This window comes from Octopus bimaculoides, chromosome 3 (genome assembly GCF_046866305.1).
Source record: "Octopus bimaculoides isolate indiv1 chromosome 3, ASM4686630v1, whole genome shotgun sequence".
Classification (NCBI taxonomy): domain Eukaryota; kingdom Metazoa; phylum Mollusca; class Cephalopoda; order Octopoda; family Octopodidae; genus Octopus; species Octopus bimaculoides.
The window spans coordinates 153,740,706-153,748,760 of record NC_142930.1 but is presented as its reverse complement, the minus strand read 5'-3'; the positions used below and the strand labels follow the sequence as shown (position 1 = coordinate 153,748,760).

The following is an 8,055-nucleotide window of genomic DNA, read 5'->3' as shown; positions in this document are numbered from 1 at the left end:
AATGGCTGAGCACTCCACAGACACGTGTACACTTAACGCAGTTCTCGGGGATATTCAGCGTGACACAGTGTGACAAGGCTGACCCTTTGAATTACAGGCACAACAGAAACAGGAAGTAAGAATGAGAGAAAGTTGCGGTGGAAGAGTACAGCAGGGTTCGCCACCATCCCCTGCTGGAGCCTTGTAGAGCTTTATGTGTTTTCACTCAATAAACACTCACAACACCTGGTCTGGGAATTGAAACTGCGATCCTATGACCGCGAGTCCGCTGCCCTAACCACTGGGCCATTGCAGCACCACAAACAACAATAAATACAAGGAGAATGAACATCCAAGGTAATTTTTCATGTATGACAAGTAAATCCAAATATTGCTTAGAAGAATTTCAAGAAATTCAGAGTGTAAAACAACAAGAATAAGAATGGAGAAAATCACATCATTAATTGGTGAGCACACCATACATTACCAATGATTGTTTCTATAGTGCCAGTATATTTAGATACAGAAAATGATATAAAATACCAGTCAAATATATCTGAAAATATATGCTAACACAATGTTATCAAGGCAATCCAAGATGGATTAAATTCAATGTGAACTAAGAAAATATCTCTAATAGCTGACTGCTTGCAAAAAGAATGTTAAGAAGTAATATAATATTCTAAGAAAAGCCAGTTTAGTATTTAACTTTTGATGACATCAGTAGATAATGAATGAATAAAAAATTCTATGTTACAACAATTGGAAACATATAAATTCTATGTCATGACAATTAGTTATCTATCTATTAAATATGCTAAAATAACTTTTAGAAAAATTATGTGTATTAGGTTTTAGGAAAAGCAGTTATAATTGATGAGTTATTCAGTATTGAAATATTTAAATGTTCTTCTATACTTATGAGAACATTTCAGTGTAAATGTACTTTTACAGTTTAATAATACCAGTTTAGAAGTAATTATATAATACATTTCCTCAAAGTAAAAATCACATTTAAAATGACCAGTATTGTATGATGGTGTATAACTAATAATCCCTCTCTCTTGGAGAGGCACAAGCACTTACACACATATGTATTCACACAGCAGTAACTTCTGCCTACCACATTCAATTACAAAGCTTCGGTCAGCATGTTCCTGTCTTTTAAATTCCAAATGCATTTCTTAAGATTCATAGAATTGCGAAAACCTGTTGGGGCAAGTGAAATCGTAATTGAACCATGCTCGATGACTGGTCACCGCGCCAGTGGAGCACTAACAGCACTGTCGAGCATGTTCATTGCCAGAGCAGCTGTCTGGCTTCCATGCTAGTGGCCCGTAAATAGCACCATTAGAGCGTAATCGTTACCAGCGTTGCCTCCTAGCACTTGTGCTGGTGGTACGTTTAGAAAATCATTGAAGCGAGGTTGTTGCCAATACCGCTGGACTGGCTCCCATGCAGGTGGCACGTAAAAAACACCTTTTTGAGCATGGCCGTTGCCAGTACCGTGTGACTGGCCCTCGTGCCGGTGGCATGTAGAAGCACCCACTACACTCTCGGAGTGGTTGGCGTTAGGAAGGGCATCCAGCTGTAGAAACTCTGCCAGATTAGATTGGAGCCTGCTTCAGCCTTCTGGCTTGCCAATCCTCAGTCAAATCGTCCAACCCATGCTAGCATGGAAAGCGGACGTTAAACGATGATGATAGAATTACATTTTCTTCTATACTTAAATGAATCAAAATGATTACGTAATCTAGATTTCCAAATTGTAGCAGATTGACCTGTGTAATAATACATACGATCCCCTGTTTTGACCTTACATTGATACACTATATATTCTTCTTCCTTAAACACTGATTTTCTAAAGGACAGATAATTTTTGTTGTTTTTTGAAATTACAATTTTAGAAATATAAATATATATTTTCCAATGTAATATGATATAGTTTATTGTTGAAATTGAATATTTATAATTCTTCTTTTACAGTTGAATGGTATAGAAAACACCTTAACAACTGGTCTGTTGAAACCGATATGGAAGACTAAAATTAAAAGGAAGACAATTCACATTAAAAATTTATGGTCATTACAAACTTACTAAGCAGAAGACTGAACTTCACAAAAAGATGAAACAACACATATCTAATAAAAATACATTTATATAGTTTATAAATACATTTATATGTTTTTTACAATTTAAATATTTGTATGGTTTATAAATATATTTATACGGGTTTTACAATTTAAACATTTGTATGGTTTAAGAAATATATTTATATGGTTTTTATAATTTACTAGATGTACCCCAAAGCGAAGAAAAAAGTTGAAGGAGACACAAACACACAACTCATCATCATCATCTCTGAATGTTCATTTTCCATGCTTGCATGGGATGGATAGTTTGGTATATGTCATCATCATCATCATCATCGTTAAACGATGATGATGATGATGATGATATATACATAAAATATATACACGAAACTCGACTTGCGAAGACCTGTTGGGGCAAGCGAAAGCAAAATCGTGCTAGCACTTGTGCCCAGCGTCGCCTTCCTGGCACGTGCAAAGACGTTCGAGTGAGATCGTTGCCAGTGCCGTTGGACTGGCTCCTGTGCAGGTGGCAAATAAAATACACCATTTTGAACATGGGCGTTGCCAGTACTGCCTGACTGGCCTCTGTGCCGGTGGCACATAAAAGCAGCCACTACACTCTCGGAGTGGTTGGCATTAGGAAGGGCATCCAGCTGTAGCCACCTGATTTCAAGTGCATCTGCTCTCTACCCCTGAACCCGCCCTGCCGTCTCCCGCCTCCCTTTTCCCCTCACCTACCATCCCATCACCCTACCCCTCCAACGCACCATTCTCCAAGCTTTCTGGCGCCTCCAGTCCGACCCCTCCACCTCCCACATCTTCCTCTTCCTTAACCGACCCCTCCCTTCCTTCAAACGAGTCCATAACCTACGAGACCTCTTGGTCCACAGCTCCTTCCCCAACCCAACCTCCCAACCTGGCTCGTTCCCCTGCTCCCGCCCACGCTGCCGCACTTGCCCTTACCTCTCCAACACCACCCTCCTCACCGGCACCCATCCTCGACCCTATCGCATCACCGACTCCTTCACCTGCACTTCTACCAACATCATCTATTGCATCTCCTGCTCTCTCTGCCATTCTCTGTACATCGGACAAACGGGGCGCCGCCTGGCCGACCGATTCGCGGAACACCTCCGAGACATCAACGTTTGCAATGACACCCCGGTGTCACGCCATTTCCACTCTGCCGGTCACTCCTTGCAGCAACACCTGTCCGTGTTTGGATTGTCCTTGCACAGGGGCATCCGGACTCCCGTTTGCGCCGTGAACAGGGATTAATCTTCTCTCTTTGCTCCTTTGCGCCACATGGGTTCAACTCCCCTCCCCTCTTCATCTAACCCTTCTCCTGCCTCTCTCTCTCCCTCCGCCCTCCCTCCTACTTCCTCTCACCCACCTCTCCTCTCCTGCTCCAACTCCTACTTCTCTGTACTTCTCTTCACTCCTACTTCTTTTCACCCCTTACTCTCTTCCTCTCTCCTCGCTTTCTCCCTCTTCCCATACCCACCTTCCCCCTCTCTTATATCAATCTTCCCCTTCCCCCTTAACCCTCCCTCATAAGCTCATCTCACCCATCCCATCCCTTACACCCACCCCAACCTCTGCCTATCCACATACCCCTCCCTCTACCCCCACTCCACCCATGCTTTCCCCACTCTCGGCTGCCCTGCCTTTGCCTTCCCCACCTCCGAACACCCTCACATCACGCCATGCTACACCATATCACACAACACACCACCATGCACACTCTGGCACTGACCAATTCCCTTCCCCACATTTTCACACCTTCACACCTACATACACACATACATACGTTAAGATCACCAGCATTCTCTCACACACACGCAGCTTCTCGTCTTCGGGTCACCACTTCTTTGTCATCTCCCCTTTTTCTTCGCTCTCCTGTGTGATCCTTCTGTCTGGCATTCGCCAAATAGATCGCTGACCACTACATTTATATTGTAAGCTAGAAACATCAAAGACTTTCTCTATTCCCGAGTGTTAAACTAATACGTCCATTTGTTGTTTACACCACCTGTCTTTGTCTGTTGTTTTTTTCATAAATTCTCCCATATATATAAATGCATATATATATATGTATGTATATATGTATGTATGTATATATATATGTATATATATGTATATATACATTTTTATATATGTGTGTGTATGTACATATGTATATATACATATATATATGTACATATGTATATATACATATATGTATGTAAATATATGTATACATACATATATGTATATATATGACATATATATATGTATATATACATATGTATATATGTATGTATATATATATATATATATATATATATATATATATATATATATATATATATAGTGCCACTGAACTGGCTCTTGTGCGGGGCCACCATAAGATTTTAGAGCAAGATTGTTGCCAGTGCCCCTGGACTGGCTCTTGTGCGGGTGACACATGAAAGTTTTCGAGCGAGATCGTTGCCAGTGCCCCTGGACTGGCTCTTGTGTGAGTGACACATGAAATGCACCATTTTGAGCGTGACCGTTGCCAGTGCCGCCTGGCTGGCCTTCGTGGGATTTTCGAGCGAGATTGTTGCCAGTGCCCTTGGACTGGCTCTTGTGTGGGTGGCACAGGAAATGCACCATTTTGAGCGTGGCCGTTGCCAGTACCGCCTGACTGGCCTTCGTGCAGGTGACACGTGAAAGCACCCACTACACTCTGAGTGGCTGGCGTTAGGAAGGGCATCCAGCTGTAGAAACTCTTCCAAATCAGATTGGAGCCTGGTGTAGCCATCTGGTTTCACCAGTCCTCAGTCAAATCTTCCAACCCATGCTGGCATGGAAAGCGGATGTTAAACGATGATGATGATGATGATGATATATATAATATACATATTCATATAATATACATATATATATGTATATATACAAACATAAATATATATAATTATATATATACATATATACACACATATATATATATACATATAAAGAATAATAATAAATGGAGCAAAATGCATATAATAAATAAGTTCCTTTAATTCCTACATATGTTTCAAAATATATGTGCACTCTACTCCAAAGAAGTAAGAGGTGCTGGAATTGCACATAAATTAATCATCAGGGAACCAACATACCTAAGCAAGACGCATGCGTTTTGCTCCATTTATTATTATTATTCATATCTACTCAAAATACATCACTTTAACTTGGTATTTCTTCCTATTAACCGGGTATGATATCCCAGTTTTCATGTAATTTTTGCTACCCTGGTTACTATTAACATATTTTTATTATTGAAGTTTTTTCAACTGAGATAATATTAATATATACATAAATATATATATATATACACATATATACATATACATACATATATATATATACACATATATACATACACACACACACACACATATATATATATATGTATATATATATATATATATATATATATATATATATATATATATATATAAATAAATATATATATATAAATAAATATATATATATATATATATATATATATATATATATATATATATACACATACATACATATACATATATATATATATATATGTACATACATACATACATATACATATATATATATGTGTGTGTGTGTGTGTATATATTTATATATCTGAAAATTAATTTGCTTGGTTTTCACTTTTTTTCTATTCAAATGTTTTTCATCTAATATTTACATTCTATAGTACATTTACATATATATATATATATATATATATATATATATATATATATATATATATATATATATATATATATATATATAAAAGATAATTAGAGTGGAGAAACTACAGAAGGCTTGTGTTACATGGTTAAAGTATATATTTAAATTATGTCAGAAAAATGTTAGAACATGTTATAAAATCTTTTTGGTATATAAAAATTGTATTTTGAGAAATAACCGGTTTCGTGTTGTCTTTTCAAATTTCTCTACTTCATTGTAACATGTTCGCTCCAGTCTGAAAAAGAAGAGTTCTAGATAGGGGGAGGTAATTAGGGATTTCTTCCGGTATAGGGGAGATAATCGAAATCTAGGAGGTGGTAGAATTTGATTAATTTACCATGGTTTTGTTCTATATTTTTTTCCCTTTTTTTCTCAGTGGGATGATGAATTTCCTTATTTAAATGTGTTAGCAATGGTTAAGTTTGGGTTTGTATTTTTGAATGAAAAAGGTTTCCTTATTTAATCTAATCTGTGTTGGTGTTTTAATGGCACATTGATAAAAAGGAAAGATTATAAATTGTGGTAGCATTTGTTTTGCGCATTTCTCAATATGATCACTAAAAGGTATCATTCGGTATTCTGGGTATGCAATCTGCTGGCGGTGCAGAGTGCATCTACGTCTGAGCGATAATCCTGTGGACCCTATGTAGTTCTCGTTGCAGCCCGAGCATCTTATTACATAAATAAGATTTTCTGAGGCACAAGTAAAGTTAGATTTAACTTTGAATTTGTGTCCCTCTTTGAAGAGGAATTCTGAACCTTCTAGAATGTTTGGGCATGTTGCACAATTTGGTCGACCACATTTGTTTACTTTCGCATTTGTTGTTTCGGAAAATAATTTTGCCTTTGTGAGGATCTTTTTCAGTGATTTTGGTTGTTTGTGGCTTTTGATGATTTTGTGTGTGTGTAAAATTTCCTTTAATTTGGGGTCCTTATGTAGCATTGGTATGTTTTGGGTGATGATGGTGAAGGCTTCTTTGTTTCTGGGGTTGTATGTGAATATGTACGGCAGTATTTTCGGGGAATGTGTGTTGCTGTGTTTAACTTTTCTTAAGTTTTCTATGTTAATTTGTGATGCACATCTGATTCCATCCTCTATGAGTTGAACTGGGTAGTGTCTGTCAATTAGTGTGTTTTTGAGTTCTTGTAGTCTGTAGTCTCTAGTATTTTCTTATGACACTATTGTGCATATCCTTCTTGCAAGGTTGAAGGGGATGTTTGTCTTGGGTGGCATGAATCAAATAGTAGATATTGTTTGGCGTCTGTGGTTTTGTAAAATATGTCCGTTTCTATTTTTAGGTTTACTTTTTTAATTAGTATATCCAAGAATGGGAGCTCATTTTGGTTGTACTCCATTGTGAACTGTATGTTTGGGTTGACACTGTTCAATAGACTTTTGAATTTCAAGAGTTCATCTGTGTTTTCATTCCAGAGTATGAAACAGTCGTCCAGGAACCTTTTCCAATTTTCTTTTATGTATTGGGAAAGGGTGTTTCCAAAGGTGGATAAAGATTCCTGGTATATTATTATTTCCAAGTAACCCATTGTTAGGTTCGCAATGACTGGAGCTGCCCTAGTGCCCATAGCAATTCCGGATTTTTGTCGGTAGAAAGTATTGTCAAACATGAAGTGGTTGTTTCGTAAGATGAATTCAACCGATTTAGTAATGAATTCTTTACTGATCCTGTTTGGGATTTCTTTCGGGAATTGATCCAGCCAGAATTGAATTGCCTCAAGTCCATAATTATGAGGTATACTGGTGTATAAATTAATCACGTCAAATGAGACCATGATTGTTTCTTCCTTGACTTTCTTTGGGAGGTGATTTAGCATATCCAAGCCTAACCCTAACCCTAATCCAAACCAGAAACGTGGGTAAAAAGCAAACTTCTTACCACATGGCCATGTGGGAATGACCTTAAAGTCTGCATTAATGGTTAAGACTAAGGTTGAGGATGCTATTTTCCCTAAGCGTGATCATTGCCAGAGCAGCTGTCTGGCTTCCGTGCCGGTGGCACGTAAATAGCATAATTTGAGCGTGATCATTACCAGCATCGCCTTGCTGGCGCTTGTGCCGGTGGCACACGAAAAAACATTTGAGTGAGGTCGTTGCCAGTGCCGCTAGACTGGCTCCTGTGCAGGTGGCATGTAAAATACACCATTTTGAGCGTAGCCGTTGCCAGTACCGCTTGACTGGCCTTAACGTAGTTCTCGGGGAGATTCAGCATGACACAAA

General features: G+C 38.2%; 1 long non-coding RNA gene across 1 annotated transcript; it reads left to right on the top strand.

The window, feature by feature from the left end:
• The first annotated feature begins 30 nt into the window (after positions 1–30).
• LOC149136765 (uncharacterized) lies at positions 31–3,789 on the top strand. Its single transcript, XR_016241267.1, has 2 exons — positions 31–336; positions 1,966–3,789. It is a non-coding gene; the product is annotated as an uncharacterized LOC149136765 (long non-coding RNA).
• The last annotated feature ends 4,266 nt before the right edge of the window (positions 3,790–8,055 follow it).